Raw genomic sequence first — 26,625 nt, 5'->3', positions numbered from 1 at the left:
GCTGCCCAAAACACGTGCGTATGGATGGAGTTTTGTATTTCTTAATGATGTCCTTTTGTTTTGCAGATGCGAGTAGCAGCGTCGGCGGAGGCGAGAAGAATGCAGCGCAGGTAGGAAAAGTTTCACGAAGGTTACTAACCAATGTCCTTGCTTCCACAGGGTGCCGAAAAATGGAGAGCTGCAGCCCGTGGCTTGAGATGCACCGATGGATTGGGTAAGTGCTGCGCTGGTTTTATCTCGTGCTAACCTGGTGTTCTTTTCTCTTCTCAGATGCTGCAGAAGACAAAGATGGTATTTCAGAAGGTAAGATTACGGATTTCTCTTCCCTAGATGCAGAAGTTGCAGATTCTCTGGAGCTGACACGGTGAGCGTCCTGCTGCTATTGCAGAATAACGCGAAGCACGTTGCTCTGATCGGGCGTGGTTTAAATAGCCTACTGGAGTGCTTAGGTGTCTCCTTCCACAGCAGCCTCGCCCAGGAAAGAAGTCCCAGCTTCCAGAATAGTTCCAGTATCCAGTCCCAGGGAGTGGTGCTGGCCACACCCGGAAGGTAAAGTAGTTCCAGCCATGGATGGATGAGGATTTCATCCTGCAGGTGAGTGAGCAGCATGGTCTGCAGCAGGTAGGTCCACCCAAGCACCATTCCTTGCATCATGAGCCCGGCACGTCCTGTGCCGGGACTGGGTCCCCTTATGAGCCTGGCGCCACTGGCGCCAGGACAAGGTCCATAAGGCCCCTATGGGAGCCGATGGGTGCCTGGAAATGAAGTTGTGACCCGGCTTCCGTGGCAGTTGGGCTAAACCTGACTCCTTGGAGGCTGCGGTCATGACAGCATCCCCCCTCAAGGCCCCTCCCAAGCTTGTCTTTTCCGGAGGTTTTGGCTTGTTGGGAAAAGCCCGATGAAATTTTCGGACTAGACGAGGTGCATGTACATATTCTGAGGGTTCCCAAGATCTCTCCTGGGGTCCATATCCCTTCCAATCAATCAGGTAGTATAGTTTTGATTTGGAAATTTTGGAGTCCAAGATGTCTCGAATTTCAAATTCGGATTCTCCGTCAACTTGGATTGGCTCAGGAGGTTTAGTCAAACGGGTTCCGGGTTGCACAGGTTTCAGGAGAGAAACATGGAAGACAGGATGTATCTTCATTCGAGTAGGTAATTCTAGTTTGACAGCCACTGGGTTAATCACGGCCGTGATTGAGTAGGGCCCTAAATATCTTGGGTTGAAGGTGCGTGGCCCTTTTAAAGATAAATGTTTAGTGGACAGCCAGACTTGATCTCCTTTTTGATATTGAGGAGCCTCTTTTCGATGTTGGTCTGCTCCTTTTTTGTATGACTCTTTAGCTCGTTGAAGATGAGCTGTGGCTTCTTTAAATGCTTGAGCTATTGTCGAATGCAGATGGTCAACAGCAGGTGTTCCGAGAGCTTGAGGTGGGTCCAGATTTGAGGTTCGAGGATGACTTCCATACAGCAGGAAAAAAGGGGTTTTTCCCGTCCCAGAATGGATTGAATTATTGTAAGCGTATTCAGCAATCCAAAGGACATCCTTCCAAGTACCCTCGGATTGATGCAACATGCAGCGCAGATATTGTTCTAGAGTTTGGTTAGTTCTCTCAGGCTGCCCATCGGTTTGAGGATGATGGCTGGTGGAAAGTCGTACATCAATTTGTGCTAAACGACAACAACTCCGCCAAAAATGGGAAATAAATTGGCTCCCTCGGTCAGAGATTAGTACTGAAGGGAAACCGTGTAACCGGACAATGTTTTCAAGAAATTCTCGGGCTAGAATGGAAGCTGTAGGTAAACCCTTCAGTGGGATAAAATGAGCCATTTTTGAAAAAAGGTCTACGATCACTAGAATTGTGTTGTATCCGGAGCAAGGGGGTAAATCCGTGATAAAATCCATCGAGAGCGTGTGCCAAGGGCCTGGTGGAATGTCTATTGGACGTAATAATCCTGCTGGTTTTTCCTTCTGACTCTTGTTTTGTGCGCAGATACCACAAGAAGCCACAAACTCCTTAACATCTTTCCTCCAAGATGGCCACCAAAAATACCTTTTAATTTTCTCTGAGGTTTTGGCAACTCCAGGATGTCCTTCCATTAGAGAATCATGGTAGCAGGTGATGACCTGTTTTTGTAAGTCAGCGCAGGGTAAGAATAGTCTTCCTTGGAAATACAATAGGTTCTGATCTATTGTAAAATCCTTTCCTTTCAATTGCCAATTCGATGAATCTTCGGGAGTTATGAGCTTATTGACCCTTGCTTTAATCTCTTCGAGGGATAATGTGTTGATTACTCCTAGTATCTTTTGTTCAGGAATTATTGGCACCGGCTCCGGATTAGCTGTAAGTTCGTCTACCCCTATCCGGGAAAGGGCGTCTGCTTTTCCGTTCCTAACGCCTGGTCGAAATGTGATTACAAAATCGAATTCTGCGAAGAATAAAGCCCAGCGTAGTTGCCTCGAAGATTGAGCTTTAGCTGACTTCAGGTACTGGAGGTTACGGTGATCCGTGATTACAGTTACTGTGTGCCGGGCTCCCAAAAGATAATGCCGCCAGGCCTTAAAGGCGGACTTAATTGCCAAGAGTTCTTTGTCCGTAATTGTGTAGTTGATTTCAGGAGCCGAAAATTTGCGAGACCAAAAGGCTACAGGGTGTAACTGGTGCGTTTCGGGGTCTCTTTGTGACAGCACCGCCCCCATTGCAAGACTGGAAGCGTCTGTCTCAACGATGTAGGGAAGTTCTGGACGGGGATGCCTTAAGACTGGAGCAGAGATAAATTTGGCTTTTAATTCTTGGAAGGCTTGTTCGGCTTCTGGAGTCCACTCGAATTTTTTATTCTTTTTCAGAAGAGCCGTGATAGGTTGGACCACCCGAGAGAATTCAGGAATGAACCTTCGGTAAAAATTAGCGAAGCCCAGTATGCTCTGCACACCTTTAACGGAAGTTGGGGAAGGCCATTTGGTGATAGCATCCACTTTTCTTGAGTCCATGTGAACTCCGTTGGGTGATAAGATGAACCCTAAAAATTCCACTTCCTTTGCGTGAAAGGTGCACTTCTCCAGTTTAGCAAACAAGCGATGTTGGCGAAGTCTCTGTAAAACCGCTGTGACGTGTCTACGATGATCAGTTTCTGAGGCTGAGTATACCAGGATGTCGTCAATATAAACGACTACGCACACATCAATAAGTTCTCTGAGGACATCATTCATGAAATACTGGAAAGCGGCCGGTGCGTTACATAGTCCGAAGGGCATTACTTGATACTCAAATAATCCATATTTAGTGCGAAAGGCCGTCTTCCACTCGTCGCCCTCCTTAATGCGTACCAAATGGTAAGCTCCTCTGAGGTCTAACTTTGTGTATATGCAGGCGCCTTTTACCTGGTCCAATAATTCAGGAATCAATGGCAACGGGTATCGGTTTTTGACTGTAATCTGGTTCAGGGCGCGATAATCGATACACGTTCTTAGGTCACCTTCCTTTTTCGGGACGAAGAACAAAGCTGAGGAAGCCGGGGATTTCGAGGGGCGGATGAATCCGTTAGCCAAGTACTGGTCCAAGTATTGCCTGAGATGGAGGTTTTCTGGTTCAGTGAGGGCATATGTTCTGCTGCACGGAGGGGTGGACCCAGGTATCAGGTCTATCTGGCAGTCGTATGACCGATGCGGTGGCAGGGTGTTGGCTTGATCTTTCTGAAAGACGTCGCTGAACTCTTGGTATTCCAGAGGTAATCGGGGGTCCTCGGAAGTGATGGCTGCTAGCTTGATTTCGGACTGAGGATAACAGGTTGAAGCGCATTCTGAAAACCGAATTACCTTGGCTCGCCAGTTTATCTGAGGATTGTGCTTTTCCAACCAAGCCATTCCCAGAATCACCTGAAACTGCGGGGCCTTGATTACATCAAACACGATCTTCTCCCGATGTCCGCCTTGACATAACAACGTTACCTCCATGGTGGTATGAGAAACTGGTCCGGAAGCTATTTCAGTACCATCCACTGTAGTGATTACGTCCTTTACCATCTTGGGACATAGGGGAAGATCCATCCTGGTAGCCAAGTCGTGGTCCACATAATTACCGATTGCTCCGCTATCAATGTATACTTTGATAGCATGCATGCGATCTGGTCTATTGGGACTTATGAGGACCATAGGCATAACCAAATGCGAGGTCAAGGAACTGGTTTTAACGCTCGGCAAGCGGACCTCTACGCTTGTCGGACGAGGTCGTTTCCCGATTCCAGTTTCTCAGCATTTTTATCAGAAGCTCCTATGGTCTTCTTGACCGGTTTCACTGAGCAATCACGAAGGAAATGTCCAGAATTCCCACAGTATAGGCACAGCTGTAATTGCCTTCTTCTTTCCCGTTCTTTCTGAGTTAATGGTCCTTTTACTACTCCTATTTGCATTGGTCCCACAGAGTCATTCCCTTTAGCGGAGCTCTGAGGTCTTGAAAGTACCCGGGTTTCAAATCTGGATCGATCGGACTTCCTGTTCTGTAGCCGATGATCTAATTGGACCACTAGGTCGATATAATCTGAACAGTCTTGCGGCGGATTAACCACCTGTGCTAAAACGTCTTTAAGTTCCCCACGTAGGCCTCTGTAGAAGAGCGTGATTCTCTTATCTTCAGGCCACCTGGTCTCAACCACCAGTCTATTAAAGGACGCTATGTAAGCCAGGAGATCCTGATTACCTTGTCTGAGTGACAGGAGTTCATTGTCCAAGGCCTGCCCCTGTGAATGTCTTGCGAACAACTTTTCCATACTGGTCTGAAAGTCTTGAAAGTGATAGAGGAGCGGGTCATCCTGTGTCACGAGAGGAATGGACCAATCTGCAGCACTACCGCTAAGATAGGAGAGTACAAACGCTACCTTGGCTTGGTCCGTTGGGAATGCGGCGGGTCTACACAGAAAGTGCAAGCGGCATTGATTGATGAATACTGCATATCGCTTTGGATCTCCGGAAAAACAATCGGGCGGGGCCAAAGGCACATTCCCTGGCAGATTAATTTGCACCGGATTACTTGAAGTTGTAGGCGTGCCGCCCCCTCCATAGAGAGGCAGTGGCGTCTGTCCCGCTTGAGCCTGTAGCAACTGTCTGGCCAGATCATCAGTCCGTTCCTTGGCCATGATCAACTCCCTTCGTAAAGCGTTTGTTTCTTGGCGAGATGCGTGTACTTCTGCCCTTAGTTCCCCAAGCATTTGAGCCAGTTGATCTGTGTCCGAGGTTTCCATTGCGCCTGGGTGGGAATATTGCGGTAGGCTTCGCGTTCTGTAACGCTCACCTGAATCCCTCGGAGGCGCAGGTCTGGGCTGGGGGTTCTCGGAGTCTTCTAGGGTCACGCGCAGGCCTCGAATGCCACCCTGGAAAGGCCCTCTCCTCACTGAGATCTTGATCTGAAGGGTGAGGTGTCTGCAATTGTGAGAGCAAGGGGTTAATAGGATATATAAGCCTGACAGGCAAGCTGACTCCCCTTCCTGGTAATCCCCACGTAGTTCGTAGGCTAAATGTGCTCACCTTATATAGGTGAAAGCGGAGCTCTCCATCCTGCGTCTGTGCAGGGGCGCCGAAGCCAGTTACTTCACTGGTTAATTGTCCAGCCTCTTGGTTGCAGAGGATGAAGATTTGGAGCTAGGCCGTCGTTAGCAGCACGAACGGCGGTTGCTTGAATGGAGAGCGATGGAAATGCGAAGGTATTGCAGGCAAGTAGGTAAAAAATGTCAATTCGAAGTTTAAAGCACTTCTTAATGTCTCTTTTCCTTTTTCAGGTTGCAGAAGCAGCTGGGTAGAAAAATAGATGTCGATGAATGCGCCGAGGGGTGAGAAAGATGAGAGCTGCCCAAAACACGTGCGTATGGATGGAGTTTTGTATTTCTTAATGATGTCCTTTTGTTTTGCAGATGCGAGTAGCAGCGTCGGCGGAGGCGAGAAGAATGCAGCGCAGGTAGGAAAAGTTTCACGAAGGTTACTAACCAATGTCCTTGCTTCCACAGGGTGCCGAAAAATGGAGAGCTGCAGCCCGTGGCTTGAGATGCACCGATGGATTGGGTAAGTGCTGCGCTGGTTTTATCTTGTGCTAACCTGGTGTTCTTTTCCCTTCTCAGATGCTGCAGAAGACAAAGATGGTATTTCAGAAGGTAAGATTACGGATTTCTCTTCCCTAGATGCAGAAGTTGCAGATTCTCTGGAGCTGACACGGTGAGCGTCCTGCTGCTATTGCAGAATAACGCGAAGCACGTTGCTCTGATCGGGCGTGGTTTAAATAGCCTACTGGAGTGCTTAGGTGTCTCCTTCCACAGCAGCCTCGCCCAGGAAAGAAGTCCCAGCTTCCAGAATAGTTCCAGTATCCAGTCCCAGGGAGTGGTGCTGGCCACACCCGGAAGGTAAAGTAGTTCCAGCCATGGATGGATGAGGATTTCATCCTGCAGGTGAGTGAGCAGCATGGTCTGCAGCAGGTAGGTCCACCCAAGCACCATTCCTTGCATCATGAGCCCGGCACGTCCTGTGCCGGGACTGGGTCCCCTTATGAGCCTGGCGCCACTGGCGCCAGGACAAGGTCCATAAGGCCCCTATGGGAGCCGATGGGTGCCTGGAAATGAAGAAGTGACCCGGCTTCCGAGGCAGTTGGGCTAAACCTGACTCCTTGGAGGCTGCGGTCATGACAGCCTGTCTTGAGGATCGGGGCAGCTTATATAGCTGAGATTGTGGGCACGCCCATTAGGTCCGGCTTACCAGCCACACCCTGCCACTCCTAGAGAGTGAGCGTGTGCGAAGGCAATCCATTAGCAGCCACACCCAAGAATACACTTGGGGCTGCTTAATGGATGGAATGTTCAAGATTAATGCATCCTGCTTAATGGATGGAATGTTCAAGGTTAATGCATCTGAAGCGATATGTCTATAATAAAAGCTTTTTGGTGTTAAATGGATGTTCTTGTTTACTTTTGTTCATGAGCCTGTCGCCAGAGGCGCCAGGACAGTGCCACCCAGGTCTCTTGTGCATGCTACCCCTGCATGCCTGTGCCCCTGACTTCATGACCATGACAGCACTCCCCCTCAAGGCCCCTCTGAAGGGTGGTTCTCCTCCCAGTCCTGATTTGGTGGGATTATTGCGATGGAACTGTGTGATTAAACGCAGAGCATGGACGTGTTCACTGGGTTCTCAAGTTCGGTCTTGAGGTCCGTAACCTGTCCAGTCAATTAGGTAATACAATTTTGATCGAACCACCTTGGAGTCCAGGATGGATTTGACTTCATATTCTGGCTCTCCATCTATTACTTCGGGCTCTGGCGGAGAACTAAGCCGTGTAGTGGATTTCATTGGTTTGAGGAGAGAGACATGAAATACGGGGTGAATTTTCATGTGAGATGGTAACTCCAATTTCATGGTGACAGGATTGATTATGGACTTTATAGTATAGGGGCCGAGGTATCTTGGACGGAAAGCTCTTGGCCCCTTCAGGGGAATATATTTGGATGCTAACCACACCTTATCGCCAATCTGGTAGGCGGGAGCTTCCTTCCGATGTCGATCAGCAAACAGTTTTTGTCTTTCCTTAGCCTTGGTCAGTTGCTCTGTCGTTGCCTTAAGAACCTGAGTGATGGTTTTATGCACGTTTTTTATGGATGGCATTTCCAGGGTATCGGGTGGATCAAATACTGATGTCCTCAGGTGTCTTCCGTGCACAGTGTAGAATGGAGTTTGCCCTGTGCTTGTGTGAACTGAGTTGTTGTATGCATACTCAGCTATCCAGAGTATATTTTTCCAAGAATCCTCGGACTGTTGCAACATACACCTGAGACATTGTTCTAAAGTTTGGTTGGTTCGTTCAGTTTGCCCATCAGTTTGAGGGTGATGGCTTGTGGACAACTGGAGATCGATTTTGGCAATCGTACAAAACTTTCTCCAAAAGGCAGAAACAAATTGAGTTCTGCGATCAGATACTAATATTGATGGAAATCCTTGCAATTGAACAATTTGCTTTAGGAACACAGAAGCGAGAGGTGACGCAGTTGGGAGTCCCTTCAGAGGGATGAAATGGGTCATTTTGGAGAATAAATCCATGACGACTAATATGGTGCTGTATCCATTGCAGGGTGGAAGATCTGTGATGAAGTCCATCGACAGGGTATGCCAAGGTGCTGGCGGTACTGTTAGGGGATGTAGTAAGCCAGCGGGGTTCTGTTTCTGAGATTTGTGTTGTGCACAGACACCGCAGGTTTCAATACATTGGGCAATTTCTTTTCGCCAGGTTGGCCACAAGTAGTTTTGTATTACCTTAGCCTGAGTTTTGGCTATTCCTGGGTGTCCTTCTACTAATGAATCGTGGTAATTTGTGATGATTTGCTTTTGCAGTTCTTGGTCTTGGACATATAATCGTCCTTGGAAATACGGTAGATTGTCTTTGATGGTGTACTGGTCACCTTCTAACAGCCATTCCTGTTGTGTTGATTGATCCATCCATCCATCGGGGATTGCAAATTGGTACTTTGGTCATCGACACACGTGGTGGCAGCTATTCTGGTGTGAATCCTTTCCTCAGGAATTATGGCCACGGGGTCGGATGCTGTAAAAGCCTCTTTTTCTTCACTCATGCGTGATACAGAATCTGCTTTCCCATTGCGTACTCCAGGTCTATAAGTGATAATAAAATCGTATTCCACGAAAAAGAGGGCCCAACGAAGTTGATGCGAGGGTTGTGCTTTGGCGGTTTTCAAGTATTGCAAGTTACGGTGGTCCGTGATGACAGTGACCGTATGTCTCGCCCCAAGAAGGTAATGTCTCCAGGCCTTGAATGCTGCTTTAATCGCCAGTAATTCCTTACCTGTGATTGCGTAGTTCAATTCGGGGGCTGAAAATTTGCAGGATCAGAATGCGACGGGGTGTAGTTGTCCTGTTTCAGGGTCTCATTGTGACAATACTGCTCCCATGGCTATTTTTGAAGCATCCGTCTCAACTATGTAAAGTAGGTCTGGTCGTGGGTGTCGAAGGACTGGTGCTGTAGTGAATGCTAGTTTCAACTTCTGGAAAGCTTCTTCAGCTTCTGTCGACCAATGGAACTTTTGATTTTTCTTTAACAAGGAGGTAATTGTATGTACAATTTGTGAAAACCCAGGTATAAACCGACGGTAAAAGTTGGCAAATCCGAGCATGCTTTGCACTCCTTTCGTGGATGTTGGTGAGGGCCATTGGAGGATTGCATCCACCTTTCGTGTATCATATGTATACCTTGTGGTCAGGGTCGGATTGGGTCGTCGGCCAATCGGCCCGTGGCCGATGCAAAATCATGGCGAGAGCCCTGGGGGCCGGTTCCTGAAGCCCACGTGGGCCGGTTTCGGCCCAGGCATGGGCTTCACACTTAAGGAACCAGCCCCCAGGGCCTCTGCCTTGCCGGACGGATGCAAGTTGCAAAGGATCTGTAAGTAACTTACAGATTCTTTGCAATCGCAGCCCCCCGCCCGCCGCCGCCGGCCCGCCGCAGAGAAAGGTAACACTGAAGTGTTACCTTTCTTTGATAAATGCGGTGAGTCGGCGGCCAACTGCCGCGGCCCGCGACACCCTGGCGCCAGCAGCAGTCAGTGTTACAAAACACTGGGAGCGAGTGGCAGGGCTGGGCGGTGCTGCCTCAGCCCGGCCTGCTCCCTCCCAGTGTTTTGTATTACACAGATTCTGCTCTCGGCGACCGCCTCCAGTGCCCGCCACAAGTTGAAGCAGTGAGCTGCGTGGTGGACCAGCATTCAAGGCTTCCCATCTGGGCCCCCTACATCTCGCCTGATCGAGCGCTGGTCGAGCCTTCAGCCCAGGGATCCTGGACCCAGGAGCCCAGGGTCTGGCCTCGGTCATTCCCATGTGCAGAGAGTCAGCCTTCAGCTGATGCCTCAGCTGCTGTTTCTGGGCCTGCTTCTTTCCTGGAAATGTAGGCTACCGGCCAAGAGAAGGTAAGGCCCTCAAATACCATTGCCCTCCCCCTTCCAAAGAATCGAGGAGACCGGAGCAGGAAAATTGTGTGTGTGTGTGTTTGTTTATTATTTTTTAGAGGTGCTTTTTATTTTTGTAAGTAACTGACGCTTGGGTGAGTGCCAGGGTGGCTTGAGCTGAATTTACAGGCAGCTTCTTTGCATGCTTTTGCCAGAACCATAGCTTTATCTTAGCCTGGCATGCCAGCTTGTCAGAAACACAGGCCTGGCGTGCAATCTTGCCACTGTTCCATAGGCCAGGCTCCTCGGATTCCCCTTTGGTTCCTGGACTGTGGTCCTCAGGGGATGCGGCAAGCACTGGACCGGGGAGGCTGTTCCCATGAGGAGGGAGGGGGCGGCTCCCTTCTAGCGCAAATAACTGGTTATGAGAAATCGCTTTGGTTCCAAGGGAGAAAGCAGTAATTACATGCAGAGGAGAGTGGCCCGCTGATTGAGGGCTAGGCGTGTTTCGACCTCTAAACTTGGTGATATTGCAAATGTATATTACCTGCCGAAGCAAGGGCAGTGGCCTCTTACTTTCTGCCCAAATCGAAACTCTCACTTTAGCTGTGATTGACTCGCTGGCTGTTTCTACGTGACCAGAAACTGGGATTCTGAAGATGCACGTGTGCTATTGATATGTAAATATAGGCCAATAGCTGCTCACCATGTCCCTAGAATCAAGGTTACAAGACTTTCGAGACTTTTCAATAGCAGTGTGGACTAATCGCATCATACATGTCAACACGACCCATTCCATTCAGGGGATGGTTTGTAGCACTGATTTGAAATTGGGTAACTTCAGGACCACAAATCAGGAAAATGGAAGGGGGAAAACAGAACTGGACTGCCATCTGAGTAGGATGGGGCATGTTGGCAGGACTTTTGGACAGGTCCACGCAGGCTGCATCAGAGAGGAGACTGCAGAGAAAAAGCCATGTGCGCTGAGGCCACAATCTGCACAGATGGTTTGCTCTGTGTGTGTATATCTCTATAGGATCAGCTATACGTGCAATTATTTTCTCTCACTGTATGTACCAATCTTGCTTGTTTAGCTATCACCATCCTGTATTCCTACAGCAAGCAAAGTAAGCATACTGTAACTAACTGTAAGTATGTAACCGTGACTGTTTCCAAAACAACTTGAAGCAGCACTGGAGTAGTAGTAAGTCTTCAGCTGATGCCAGCCTTCAAGGTGGGGGGGTTGGGACGCTGGTATATTCCTAGCTGCTGTAAATCACTGCAGAGTGTGGGAAGCTTCGGGTCCCCTCAGAATCACTGGGACGAGTGAGTGCAGCTATGAGGTGCTCTGGCACTACTGTGGGAGGTGAGGGAGGGTGCACTAGTGAGAGTATTTGTGGGTTACTTCTGTTTTAGTGGTTTGATCAGCTGTGACTTCAGTCAGCCAGTGAGTTTGCAGTTATTCGGACATCAGTGCAATTTATCCAGAGCTCTCAAGATCCCCCTGGCCATCCAGTCCCATTTTTTCCCCATTGAGTTCTGGAACTTTTCGTTTTTTATTTCTGATTTGAAAGATGGAAAACTACAACCCCCAGAATTCCAAGTAAAAACAGGTCTGGACTGCCTTCTCACGCATGACCACGGAAAACCTGAGCGCTCTGAGTAAATGCGCCTGTGAATCACCACTGTATCACGGTGTGGGTGCAGCTTGGAGTCACTCTGGTATCATTGTAGTGAGTGTACCTGTGTGTTACTCGGGTACCACTGTAGTGAGTGCAGGTGTGAGCCACTCACTATCAATAGAGGGAATGCAGCTAGTAGTCACCCTGGTATCACCGGAGTAAGTGCAACTGTGCTTGCTGAAAATCCCACGCTGTATTTGTTTATTGTGGATTTATACGAGCGTGGGGTGACGTGCTTGTGTGGAGGTAGGGTGGGTGCAGCAGTTGTGGCAAAAGGCAGGTGGCATGGATCTTTGTACAGTGGAGGTGATACGGGGGGAATGACGGGGCACCAAGTGGGTCATTGGGTGCCAGTGGTTGCTACCATTGGTGCCTTGGGACATGCTAGCAGTGAAAAGATAACATGAGAATGAAGTGGTTGGATCGGACAAAAATACTTACTCAGACCCCCATTAACAAATACAGTCATTTTAAAGGCAAAGCTTTTGTCCTTGTGATATTTTGAAGGAGATGTGGTCGGATGTTGTGACCTAGGGGGCAGGAGGGCGCTCCCTTTCTTGTGGCCCATGGGGTGTTGCTTCTTTGAATTTGTAATGTTGTTTTATGCGGTTGCCAATCGCATTCATAAGGGTTTCAGCCAGTAAAGTAACAAGTCTTGGATTTGAGTGAAATGTTCAAAGGCCTTTTGAAGAATGGGAGTGGTCCTGGGCTGCATTCTGTATGCAAGTGTAAGACATTGGCATTACCAACAGTTTGGGCTTCTGTGTAGGCATGGCCAAGGCACTTGCCAGGCACGGTTGTAGTGGTATTACCTGCCCATTGATGGTAGCAGGTGCAAAATGGTGCGAGCGAGTACTTGGGCATATAATAGCAGTGCCTGAGAAATGCCACTTGTGCACAGGTCAGGGCTGTTGGCTTTGCCAGTGTTTGTTTTCGACAGGACTTCAGAGCAGGTCACACAGAATGCCTATGGGTCGAGTGGCTCTGGGATGACCTGGTTAAGACATTTTTATTGCACCAGTGGTGGTTTGCAACTCCAATTGAGCTATTGGCTCTCAGAGGACGGCTTTGAGGAATGTGCTGGCGGGGGCACTTTGCATGCAAGGTTTGTTGATGGGCCTGATTGGGGTGAGCTCGAGGAGTTCCCATGAGCGGGGGCGTTGCTGGTGGGTGGGGGATCTGGGGAGGCTGTAGCCCCGGGTCTTCTTTTCGTTATGGCCCTGGATGGAGGCTCAACAAGCTGTAGCCCTGTCACAGAACTGTATGCAAAGTTATGTTATTTTATGAGTTGTGTTGTAATGTAACAGACACGTGAAGCCTCCATAAGCAGCATTTTCTGTAAAGTTGTGAATTGACGCCATTCACGGATGATGGTTTGAGGGCTACTTTTTTTGGGGCAATGGGTAGGCCATTTTTTTGGAGCGAGAGGTGGGCCACTTTTTTGAGGCGAGGGGTGGGCCACTTTTTTGAGGCGAGGTGTGGGCCACTTTCTTGGGTGTCCGGCCCTATTTCTTGTCCCAGTCCGACCCTGCTTGTGGTGTGAGCATGAAATCGAGAAACTCAACCTCGGTTACATGGAAAAAACATTTTTCCAAGTTAGCATACAATTTGTGTTGTTGAAGCTTTTCTAAGACTGCCCGGACATGGCCTACATGTTCTTCCATGGTATTTGAGTAGATAAGAATGTCGCCAATGTAAACAAGAGCGCAATCGTCCAGTAGTTCACTGAGCACATCATTCATAAAAAATTGGAATGCCGCGGGGGCATTGCATAGCCCGAAGGGCATGACCTGGTATTCAAAGAGGCCGAACTTCGTGCAGAAGGCCGTTTTCCACTCGTCTCCCTCTTTTATTCTTACTAGATGGTATGCTCCTCTTAAATTGTCATTATGCCTGCTCCCGGGGAGCCGGTTCAAGCCCTGCGTCCCCGAAAGCGGACATCCAGTCCTCAAGGAAGGACCCAGCAACCCCATATAGGGACCCTTTGGACAGTGTCCTGGCGCCTATGGCGCCAGGCTCATAAAAGACATCAGTCCTGGCGCCATAGGCGCCAGGCTCATTAAGGGAGTGCTTGGGTGCACTTACCTGATGCAGACCATGCTGCAGGATCCCGGCCTCCTTGAGGCCTGAAAGGAACTACTTTACCTGTGGGACTAATTTACCATCCGGGCGTGGTCGGGGAAGGATACATACCTGATTGGAGGAAGGATACATACCTGGAACTTCTTCCAAGGCTATTTAAACCCCACCCGAACAGCCACACGTGCTTCGCGTTGTTCTTCATCTAGCAGCTGGACGCTCACCCTGTCTGCTCCTGCATCCTGACTTCTGCTACGCCTGCCAGCATCCTGGATCACCTGCAAAGGAAGTGAAGAAGAGAACAGAGGAAGGAAAAGTCCTTATCTGCTAAATCCGCATCCCAGAGACATCTCGCCGACAATCCTGAAAAGGAAAACTTTTATTTAAAAGCTCATCGCGTCAATCGCTGCAGCGCTGCATTCCACTCACCTTTACAGGGGCCTCCATGTTCAGCAGCGATCATCCGGATTTGCAGTCACGCCCCAGCGCCTAGGGAGAAAAAGACCAGAACAAAAGGTGAGAGAGAAGGGAATAAGGAAAGCTAAATCTCCATTTTAAGACTTACCTGTTGATTCATTCCCTCTTCATTTTGGGTCCGCGCCACATCCTGGCATTTCCGGACCCCGGCCCCTAAGGGGAAAAAGAGACATCAGCGAATGAAAAGACATTACCAAAAAACGCTCATTAAAGACTTACCTGATTTCTACAAGGTTTTCACCTCTCATCTCGGATCGGTGCCTGTTCCCCGGCATTCCGTACCCCGGCCCCTATGGGGAAAAAGACACTAGCATTAGTACATTAATGCATGGACGCAAGGGGAACCTCTTATCAAAAAACTTACCTGGAAGCCAAACAAGTTTGGTTCTCACCAATCCGAAAATCCAGTGGAGTAACTGGATACCAACGCGCCCCTGCATCAGAAGCAGGATGGAGTGCTCGTCCTTCCAGACCCTAAGGTGAGACGCTACAAAGAATCACAGAAGGGTTTCGAGGAGGGTGAGAGGGGAAAGTGGGACGCCGATTGCATTACCCCGCAGACAGTTAATCCCCTATTTTCACCTACAGAAGGATACTTCTGCGAGCCAGACAAGCCAGATTTGGGGGCCCGGTCCAGTCCGTCTTCCGAACCCTGCGCATCACCTTAGAAGAGGTCAGCAGCGCAAAACAGGCCAGCGCCTCCGTGGGAGTCAGGTGAGTGTAACATAAATCCAGTTTTGTGTAGATTTGAGCATGTTTTACTTGGTCCAGGAGCTCTGGTATAAGTGGTAAAGGATATCGATTTTTTACTGTGATCTGATTGATGGCTCTATAGTCCATGCAAGTTCTTAAATTCCCCTCCTTTTTAGGCAAGAAGAATAAGGGCGAGGAGGCAGGTGACTTGGACGGGCGAATGAAACCGTTCGCCAGGTACTGATCCAGGTAAGTTCTTAGATGCTGATTTTCCTGTTCTGTCAGAGCGTAAATTCGGCTGCAAGCAATCTGGGCACTGGGTACAAGATCTATTTGACAATCGTAGGGTCTGTGCCGGGGCAGAACGTTGGCTTTCTCTTTTTTGAGGACATCCTGGTAATCTTGGTATTCAAGCAGTAAGGAGCTGATGAGGCCCAACACGATTCCTTTCTTCGGTTTCGGATTGGTGTCATTTATTTTGTAACATGTGTCAGCACAATCATGAGGAAATGTCAGAACTCTTTTTCGCCAGTCGATCCTAGGATTGTGGGTCTCCAGCCAGGGCATTCCCAATATCATCTGGAACTGAGGAGCACTGATGCGATCGAAAGTAATGTCCTCTTGATGCCCGTCCTGACACAGAACCTTGACTTTCTCGGTGTATTGTGTCAGCTGGCCGGATGATAGCTGAGAACCATCCACAGCAGTGACGTTTTACGATTTCTGCTTCTTATGGAGAGGAAGGCCTATTCAGAGAGCCAAATCTTGGTCAATGTAGTTACTCACAGCTCCACAATCAATATATGCTTCCAAGGCATGTATTTTTGATGGTTGCTTGTGATTCAGCGAAAGCACTGGAAGGACTAAATGTGAGGTCTGTACGGATTTCTTTTTCATGCTCGACAAGCGGACCCCTACACTTGCCAGACATTGGCGTTTCCCGAATTCTGTTCTTCATCAGATTTGTCTGTTGCCCCAACCGTTTTCTTGGGTGGTTTTACTGGGCAGTCATGGAGAAAGTGACCTGATTGTCCACAATATAAGCAAAGCTGTTGTCTTCTTTTTTCCCTTTCTGCTTTTCTGATTCTCACGAGGTCGTCCGTAAACTGACCGTCCCTCTGATCTAGCTTGATCCATTTTCTGATTCTGCAACCTATGATGGAGTTGCACCCTCAGGTCTATGTAGTCCACACACCTCTCAGGGGGATTCACCACTTGCGCCAACACATCCTTAAATTCTCCACGTAACCCTCGGTAAAAGAGTATAGTCCTCTTCTCTGGACAGTTGGTCTGGGCTATGAGATGATTGAAGGTTGCAATATAGGTTAATAGATCTTGACTCCCTTGTCTGAGTGACAACAACTCGTTGTCCAGAACTTGTCCTTGAGTATGACGGGCAAACAATTTTTCCATATCATTTTGGAAATTCCCAAAGTTCCGGAGTAAAGGGTCATCTTGATTTACCAAAGGTATAGACCAGTCCGCCCACTACCTCCTAAATACGAGAGTACAAACGCCACTTTAGCTTGGTCATTAGGAATGGCTCCTGGTCTGCACAAGAAATGACGGCAACATTGGTTCATAAAAACAGCAAATTTGTTTGTGTCACCGATGAAGCATTCGGGAGGGGCTAGAGGCACTGCTCCTGGAAGAACCACCTGAACCAGTGTTGATTGTTGTGGTGTGGAAGAATGAGAAGAATGGGTCACTCCAGGAAGTGGAACCTGTGCTTGTAGCATTTGTCTTGCCAATTTTTCAGTTCTTTCTCGAGTTACAATAAGATCCCTCCGTAATGCATGGTTATAAGTCAAAGGGTCGAATGAAAAGGACCGAAATACAATTGGTTCGAGTCAAAAGGACCTAAAACAAAAAAATTGAATGTTTTTTTTTTTTGTTTTTTTGGGGGGGATGGTCCCCCCCCAAGCCCCTGTTTTCTGGCCAAAATCAACACATTTTATCTATACCAAGCAAAAAAAAATAATACATTTTAAAAAAAGCATTCGATTTTTTTGTTTTAGGTCCTTTTGACTCGAACCAATTGTATTTCGGTCCTTTTCATTCTACCCTTTGACTGGACACCGTAATGCATTGGTTTCCTGTCTTGAAGCATGTACTTCAGCCCGTAATTCCCCTAGTAAGAGGGCTAACTGATCTGTTTCTAAAGTTTCCATAATGCCCAGGCAGAGAGTATTAGAGGCTTTGCGTTCTGTTACGCTCACCTGGTCTCTGTGGAGGAGTTGGGGCACGGTTGCAGCCCTCCCTGAACTTGAATCACCCCCTTCAGGCCTCTCCCTCAGTAGAAAAGCTGTGAGCGGTGGTACGTGGTGATACTGCTCCTGTGAATTATGAAGATAAGCTCTCCGTCCTGCTACTTCTGGCAGGGGCGTGCTGAATGGGATCTAGTTCCTTCACTGATCCCTGATAAGGATTAGTCCAGTCCAGCTGCGACTATGCTTCTCCTTATGATTGGTAAGTCTTTCTTGAGCTCTTGTGATGCTGTTCGTTCTGTTTAATGTCTTTATATCTTGCTCCTATTTATGCCCGCAATAATGTCTCTCTTCTGTTTTCTTCCCTTAGATGGAAATGCAGCCTCAATGCAGCTGTGAGACACGAGACACGGCCGGATGGAAGATGGATGCTACCACAATGTTCGACAGCAGGTAAGTGATGGTTTAAGGAAAAGAACGAAGTATGGCGAAGCGCAACCTTAAACTGACTGTTTTTTCGATTTCTAACCTTGTCTTCTGTTTTTCCTTGCAGGCGTTGCTGTCGACGATGGGGCGTGTCGTGCTGCGGTGCCAAGATTACGGCGTTCTGGAAAGTGTAAAGATGAATACTTGGTTTGTCGAAGAGGTGTACAGGTAAGAACAGCTTCCCCCAGTTGGTAAGTATGCTAGCAGGAAGCAGGATGTCCAGGAAGCAGGATCTTCAAAGGTAAGTCTGACCTCAGGCGACAGTGAGCGTTACGCTGCTTGCAAGTGCAGAATAACGCAAAGCATCTGTCTTGAGGATCGGGGCAGCTTATATAGCTGAGATCGTGGGCACGTCCATTAGGGCTGGCTTACCAGCCAGGTTTTGACGTGCAAAGGTAATCCATTAGCAGCCACACCCAAGAATACACTTGGGGCTGCTTAATGGATGGAACGTTCAAGGTTAATGCATCCTGCTTAATGGATGGAATGTTCAAGGTTAATGCATCTGAAGTGCTATGTCCATAATAAAAGCTTTTTGGTGTTAAATGGATGTTCTTGTTTACTTTTGTTCATGAGCCTGGTGCCAAAGGCGCCAGGACAGTGTCCACCCAGGTCTCCTGTGCATGCGACCCCTGCATGCCTGTGTCCCTGACTTCATGACCATGACACACATTAGTGAGTCCCTTTAGAAATTGTATCACCAAAGGTATTTTAAAATATGACGTTTCCTCAGACGAGCGCTTGAAGATGGGAAGCGCTACTAAATAACCTTTAATGGTTCCAACCTGGAGCCCCAGATTGACTAAATGCAGCAGAAAAGATAACACTTCCAGTGTTTTGCTTAGAAAAGGATCCACATTCTAATCCCTGCACCAGCTGCAGAATTTGTTCTAACTTCAGCAGTACAAAGACTTAGTTGCTGGCCTTCTGGCCGAAAGCAAAATCTCCATTACGTCATCCGGGAAGTCCCAGTCCTTGTACCTCAGCCTCTCAGAAACCATGCGTGAAGGCTGAGTGTCTTGACCTCTGTATGGAGAACCCAACCCTGATCTCGCAAGAGAAGATCCTCTCTTTGTGGAAGATGTATTGGAGATCAGATGGAAAGTTCCAGAATGTCCGGGTACCACGTCCTCCTGGCCCAATCTGAGGCAATTAGGATCATGGATTTTTCAACCTTCTGATCAGGTGAGGAATGACGGGGACTGGAAGAAACGCATAAAGGAGTGGAAACTCCCACCACGAATGCGTTCCCTAGAACTCCTCTTGGGGGAAATTCCCTGGAGAAGAACAGTTTGCACTTCCGGTTGACACTGGTCACAAACAGATCCACTTGAGGTGTTCCCCAAAGGGTGAAGATCTCTTGAAGGACTTCCTGAGCTAGTTCCCACTCGTGGGGGACTGTGTTCTGCCTGCTCAGAGCGTCCATCTACGTGTTCTTCTCTCCAGCTAGATGAACTGCTGATAGAGAGATTCCTTCTTGTATTGCCCAGAACCAGAGCTGCATGGCCTCTCTGCACAGTGGTAGGGACCCTACTCCTCCTCTTTTGTTGAGGTAGTACATGGCCACGGTGTTGTCTGTCATTATCAGGACATTCGTTCCCCCTACAGAGGGCAGAAAGGCCTTCCGTGCTAACCTGATTGCCCTCAGCTCCAAAAGATTGATGTGTAGTTTGGACTCTGATGGAGACCAACGACCGTTGAATGTCAGATCGCTGGCGTGGGCTCCCCACCCCGTGAGTGAGGAGTCCGTCACAATTTATTTCCGGTTATGGTTGCCAAAAAGGTTCTCCCTTCAGAATGTTGTCCTCGTAGGCCCACCACAGGGAATCCAGTGCCACCCTGTTTGGAACCTGAAGTAGGTCTGACATGTCGCCGATAATTGAGACCACTGTGTCCTGAGAGCCCATTGGAGGGATATCATTCTCAGGTGAGCCTCTTGCACCAGGAATATGCAGGATGCTATGAGGCCAAGCAACCTCAAGAAGTTGAAGGCCGGGAGATGCTGGGCACTCTGAAGCGTGATGACCTCCAGGAGAATGTGTTGAGCCCTCACCTGTCATGGTAAGGCCTTTCCCAAGGATGTTTCTAGTACAACCCCAATGAATTGGAGCTTTTGAGATGGTATCATGTGGGACTTCTTGTAACTGAGGGAGGAGCCCAGTCTATGGAGAGAGTGGCCGGTCACGCTGAGATGATCCAGGACTTGTTCGGGAGAACATGCCCTGATCAGCCAATCGTCCAGGTAGGGGTAGACATGAATCCGCCGTCTCCTGAGATTCGCTGCCACCACTGCCATCAGTTTGGTGAATACCCATGGGGCAGAAGTCTGCCCGAATGGCAGAACTCAAAACTGATCATGAGAACCGCCAACGGCGAACCTCAGGTACTTTCTGTACTTGAGATGGATTGGCACATGAAAATAAGCATCCGAAGGTCCAATGATGCCATCCAATCCTGCAGCTGGTGGGCCTAAATGATCTGAGAAAATGTTACCATCTTGAACTTGTCCTTCCTGAGAAACTTGTTTAAGTATCTAAAGTCCAAGATACGTCTCAGTCCTCCATCCTTATTGTGGATTAGGCAATATGGAGAATACCATCCTTTGTTGCTCTCCCTTACAGGTCCTGGCTCTATAGCACCTTTCTCTAGCAGGTTCAATATTTCCTGCAAATGGAACGGATCTGGAACCTTAGACGAAGGGCTTCCCGGTGGATGAGTCTGCGGTCTCAGAATGAAGAGGAGGCAGTAACCCTGTGCTATGGTTTCTAATGCCCAAGCAACTGAAGAAATACCTCGCCATTTTTCCAGATGCTGAGACAGTCTGCCTCCCACTGAGGTGTCGTGAGTCAAGACCTCAGAGCGGTTTTGAGGTGGCTGAAGCAGTGGCTGATGTTAAAGTAGCCGTTGCTTGGGCGGGCATTGCACCTCTCCCTCGTCCACCACAAGGGAATCTTCTTTGGCCTCTTTGACCAGCCATTCCTCTCGCTTTTCCAACTGAGCAATAGTAGCGAAAGGATCTACCCCTCCAAGTAGGTCCATTGTGGCGAAAAGACTGAGTCTGCCTTATGGCGGCACCTAGAGAATTGGCTGCCGCCTTCGAGGTCTACAACTTCTCAAGGCTTTCGTCAGCCTTGCTGCCAAATAGATGAGACCCATCAAAAGGCATATTAAGGAGTCTAGACTGCACGTCCGGTGCAAATACTCTCTTCTTTAACCACCTAAACCTGAGTATCACGGTGCTTGCAGCCATGGCTCTGCTGATACTGTCAGCAGAATACAAACCTGAGTGTAGAGACTCAAACATGGCCTCTTTCCCATCTTTTACAATGGCCAGAAAGCCGTTTCTTTCTTCCCCTTCGGGAATATGTTCAGCCGCCATGGATTGACAGTCCCATAGGGTGAAGGTATTTATTTGTATTTGTATTTATTTTATTTATAACGCGCAAAACCCGCAGGCCCGGGGGCATCAGGGCGCAATTTGAAGGTTACAGAAGTGCATAGATACAGGAGTCAAGATGCATGACTTTACATGGAAATGACATTACATAATATGAACAGGACATTAAATACAGGTAAACAGTCAGCAGGGCAGAGAGAATAAGACAGAGGCGCTGTGTGTGACTTAAGGCAGGTCGAAAAGCCAGGATCTGGTATTGGCTTTGAAGGTGTGAAAAGACTCTTCCGCTCTGATAGTAATAGGGAGAGAATTCCAGAGCTTGGAGGCTAGGACCGGGAAGCTTGAGCCCCCTGCTTTTTGCAGCTTAAATCTAGGGATTGCTAAGCAATGGGATTGGGCAGTTCTTAGAGGACGGGAGGTTGAGTGTCGCGATAGTCGACTGCTGAGATAGATGGGGGCCTTGTTGGCCAGACATTTGTGCGTAATGGCGAGTGCTTTGAGGGAGATTCTTTGCTTGACAGGTAGCCACTTTAGCTTTGACCTAGTTTCTGAGATATGGTGGTTACGAGGGGAGTTTAAGTTCTCTTGACTAGTGCCAAGGTAGAGAGCACTGCAGTAGTCAATTTTAGCCATGATGAGGGTTCTTGCTAGTGCGACACTGTTGGAGGTGGTCAGGAAAGGTCTGCAGGCTGCAATGAGTTTGCATGTGTATGCTGACGCAGATCTGACAGAATTCGTTTGTCGGGTTAATGATAGCGTAGCGTCAAGGTAGAACCCTAATGTTTTAGTGTCTTTTGAAACTCGAATGCTATTGCCATCTATAGTGAAAGATTGGTATACCGGTTGAAGTCTGCTCAGGCGTTGTGCGGTGCCCAAGATGAGAAGCTCTGTCTTATCATCGTTAAGGCATAGCTGGTGTTGGGCCATCCAGGCTTGTATAACCAGGTAGACATCATTAAGGGCCTTGGTGTCAGCCAGATAATCACCAGTAATGGGAATGAGTATCTGGGTGTCATCCGCATAATTAGTGTAGGAGACACCCAGATAGTCAAGCACATCAAAGAGTGGTTTTGTGAAGATGTTATAGAGTGTGGGTGACACACAAGAGCCCTGAGGTACGCCGCAGTGGATTGGGGAAGGGTCGGCAGCTGCGGATGGGGCGAAGACTCTCATGGATCTGTTGCTCAAAAAGGATTTGATCCATGCTGCAGCGGACGATGAGAAATTGGCAGCGGTGTGGAGGTGCTTGCAAAGGATCTGATGATTAACCAAATCAAAAGCAGCCGAGAGGTCGAGAAGTAGCAGCATTGCTAGCTTACCCTGATCCTTTAGGTCTTCGATTTGGGTTTTGAGGTCTATTAACGCAGTCTCTGTCCCGTGTCTGGGGCGGAAGCCAGATTGTCGTAGACCTAGCATGTTATTGGATTCTAGGTAGTTTTGAATCTGAAGGTACGCCGCATGGTCTAGAATCTTAAGCAGAAATGGTACTGTTGTGATGGGTCGGAAATTAGTAGGAATGCTTGGGTCGAGGGAAGGTTTTTTGAGCAAAGGGATCACCCAAGCATCCTTCAGGTTATCTGGGACAATACCAGTTTTGAATGACGAGTTAATGAAGGCAGTGATGAATGGGGCTAGCTCATGCGCCGAATCCTTGATAATAGGGGCTGGGCATGGATCACCTTGGCAGTTGGAGGGTTTAATTCTGAGGATTATATTTTCTACCTCGGCGACAGTGAGCGGTGAGAATGTAAATGGTGAGGTGTTGGTAGTGACTGGAGTGGGTGCCATGGCAGGGGAGAGAGCATGGTTATCGTGCATCAGGTTGTCCTGTTTGTCTTTAATTTTCGCTTGTAGTGAGGAAATTTTATTTAGTAATGCTGCTTGGATGTTGGCACACCATTTGCTATCTTTCAAGCAGGTGTCGGGGGGGCGACTGGAGTTTCGAGCTCTTTTAAGAATTTGAAAAGTTCCTTAGTGTTCGAGTCAGCTTGAATAATGCGGTTGTTGAGGGATTCCTTTTTTGCAGTGATGATAGCATCTTTATAGAAGAGTGAGGCAAGAAGGAAACCATCTTTGTGCTCGTCAGAGGTATGGCTTTTCCATCGATTTTCAGCGCAGCGTTTCGCTTTGCGGAGAGTTCTTAACTGTGGGGTGAACCATGAGTTAAGGTGAGCTTGTAATTTGGCCTTCCTAAGTTTGATAGGTGCTATGGAGTCAATAGCCGTTAGCATCGTTTGGTTGTACGTGTCTGCTAAGGACGTAGGGTCAGGGCAGGTGTTGATGGCTGCATCAAGAGCTGGGAGTAGCAGCGGGAGGAGTTTCTCCTTAGTTATATCTTTTTTGCTTCTAGTCGGGAGTGCTGGGGCTATTGGAGTCGAGGTACGAGGGCATGCTTCAATGTTGAAGGTTATGACGTGGTGGTCAGACCATAAACAAGGGGTGTTGCTGAGAACCTTAATGTTGCAATTGGAGCCAGCTAACCAATCAAGTATTCTACCTTTAGTATGGGTAGGTTCTTGGATGTACAAGGTGAGGCCAAGATCGGTTAGTATGTTCTCCACGTCAGTTGCCGCAGGATCCTTTAGGTCTCCAAGACCTAAGTTAAGGTCGCCTAGGACAATAATTTGTGATTTGTTTTTAGTATTATCCAGAAGGAGGGTGGAGATTTCACTGGCAAAGGACAGTGCTGGACCCGGAGGTCTGTAAATGAGGTGCACAGTGGCCGTTTGATTGGGGGAGAGTGCTAGTTTGACTGACAGCAGCTCAGCAGATGTCAGTTTGGCATCAGGTATCACTCTTAGGTCAAGAGAATTTTTGTGGATAAAGGCTACACCCCCACCTCTAGAGTGGGTAGTAGGGCGGTCACATCGCGTGATGCTGTAGTCAGGCGGTAGAGCCAGCGCTAGTAAGGGGCCAGAAGCAGCATGAAGCCTGGTTTCGGATATAGCTAGGAAGTCCAGGTCAGATGTGGTGATAAGGTCAGCTATGTCTAGTGCATGTGCAGTAAGGGATCTGGCGTTAATAAGGGCGCCCTTAAACATGGGCAGTTTAGCCTCTGTAATTGTGGATTTGCAAGTGGTAATGAAAGGCGGTGAGTCAAGTGGAGGTAGTAAGGTTTGCTTCGAGACATTGTTACGGGAGTGACATAGGCGAAATCTGGTGCCTAGTCTCTTATTTCTAAGAAGGAGGGGGCAAGGTTGGTTGGGTGTAGGTTTCTTAGCGAAGTGTTCTAGCCAGAGTGCAGGGTCATTAAGGTATTGGTTGATCTGTCCTCCAGCAAAGGCTGCCGGGTTCATTCTAAGCGACACCATAAGTCGTAGGGAAGCTAGACTGAGAGAGGGATGATCAGGTTTGGGATGGAGCGGTAAGGTGGTTACCGTATGTAGCTGCGTGGCTTGGGCAGGTCGTAAAGCTAGCGTGAAGTAAAGTGGAAGGAGAGCACTAATGTACATGAAGGTCGTCCTAGTACCTACGTAGGAGGGAGAAGGCCTGCGGGGCACTGCGATCTAATGCCTAAATAGGGGGGTCACCCGGATACCATTTAGCAATGAGGGCAGAGCGGTACACCAGTAGAATACATAAGAGGGGACACCTAGATTCGATTTATCAGTGAAAGGCAGAAAGTAACATCAATCTAATATATAAATAGGGGTCACCTGGAATATAGTTTAGCAATAGAGGCAGAAAGGCCAAGGCATAAGGTGCACCACACTACAAATGCGGTCAGGAAGTGACCATAATGTACATCACAATTCAAATGCGGTCAGGAGGCGACCAAAGGGTATAATGCAACTCACAGGCCCTTTAGGTCTCACGTTAGCTAGAAAGCATTAATGCCGCTGAGAATGGGCTACATATTAAGAGAGCACACAAATGAGGTGGCACAGTAAATGCAAAATATGGCAATGGGAACAGCGGAGACACAGTGAGATCAAGCTGTAAATATCATGAAAGCATACAGTGAGACATGTATGGAGGGACAGAGTCAGGAGACAGATGGGAAAGCGTTCCAGTATGCTTGAAAGGTGCAGATAAGATGTAGGTAAGGTTTTTTGGACATGCGCTTCATAATAGCAGCGCTTACCTTGTTGCTGACAGGGAAGTGGGTCCAGGGGGCAGGTTGCTCGCCTGGTGTTCAAGAGGGGTAGGGGCATGTCCTGGAGCTTCTAGTGCGGCGATATTCGAGTGCTGGGCGATACGAGTCTGGCGAACGGCTGGTGACAGGCTGAGGACAGGTTTCAGCCTTCTCTCGGTGGCCTTCCTGAGGGGGCCGGCTTTCGCCTGCCGGCGGCTGATTGGGCACTTTCTAGCCCGGTTAGCCAATGGCAGGGGGTGAGCCTCCGGGTGGGTGTAGAGAGGGGGAGATGGGTGCCTACTGCATCCCGGCGGCCATCTTGAAGCGGGCGTCCTCGTGCTTCAGTGGCTCAGGGCTTTCAGAAATAAGTAGCGAGCGGTGCGTGGCGTTTTCTTAGAAGGATTGCATCAATTTCAAATGGTGTGCTTTTAAATGCGCACAATTTAGCCGCATTTTAGAGATTAAATGCAGGAGGTCGGCGGTACTTAGGATAAGCTTGCGGGCTTACCTAGTGGTACATTTTGTACAAGCACAAATTGAGTTGGCAGACATGAGAGCCATGCTGCCGGGTAGAAAATACTTTTCTTGACCAAGCATCTATACGCTTATCATCCCGATCAGGTGGAATGGTCGGATAAGCAACTTGCTTAGAGGTAGCGGTTACTGCTTGCACCGCTAGGCTTTCTGGGGTACGATATTTAGACAAATAGCTGGGGTCACTACTTGACGGCCTATATTTTTTTGTCACATGTTTATTGCCTGCAAGACTTCATTCTGGTGCTTGCCAGTTTACACTTACTCTCTTTTGTAGAGCAACATGAAAAGGTAGGATTGGATCCCTTTGAGGACCTTTGTCCAGAATATCCATGAGGGCATCCTGTTCAAACTGGAGGGCAGGCCTGCTCCATACCAGAAAATCAGTGACCCTGGTCATTAATTGCCTGTAAGAGGCATCTGCGTGATCATCTGGGTCTGGCTTGCCAAGATCCAACTCTGGTGAGGTGTCCACCCCACTGGCTGTTTGTAAATTGTCACACAGGTCCTGTAACCTAGATTCCTCCGATATAAAACTATCAGGAACATTACGTGTCCCATATTGTAATCCAAATGGAGGATCATTGTCATCTGAAGGCTTATTGTCTTCATAAACCGACGTGAGAGATTTCAAAAAATCCTTTCTTGGCAATGGTGTAAAGGATTTTTGAATGTTTGGTAAAGGCGTTGATGGCTCTGATGGTTTCGAACCAGATGCCGATGGAGTCGTCATCAAACTTGATTTTGGCGTTGATTTTAATTGTAATTGTAATTTTTTATTTGTAAAGCCCTTATACACAAGTGAAGTGTTTCAAAGCGCTTCATGGCAGGAAGAGAACAAGGGAATACAGAAGACATTCTTAGGCCTTGAAGTTTCTGAATGGTCTAACAAAAGGCGACTAGCATACTAGGCCTGACAGCATTACTACTAGTGCAAGGGCATGACAAGAAGGAAGCAGAGAAGATGGGAGGAGAGGGAGAAGAACATACAATCCATAAACTGCTGTTCTAGGCCACCAACGCTTTAGATAGTGCAAGTGCATGACAAAGAGTGAGATGATAGGAGGGGGGAG

This window comes from Ambystoma mexicanum, chromosome 5q (genome assembly GCF_040938575.1).
Source record: "Ambystoma mexicanum isolate Mex_15411 chromosome 5q, UKY_AmexF1_1, whole genome shotgun sequence".
Taxonomy (NCBI): domain Eukaryota; kingdom Metazoa; phylum Chordata; class Amphibia; order Caudata; family Ambystomatidae; genus Ambystoma; species Ambystoma mexicanum.
This window is presented reverse-complemented; position numbering follows the sequence as displayed.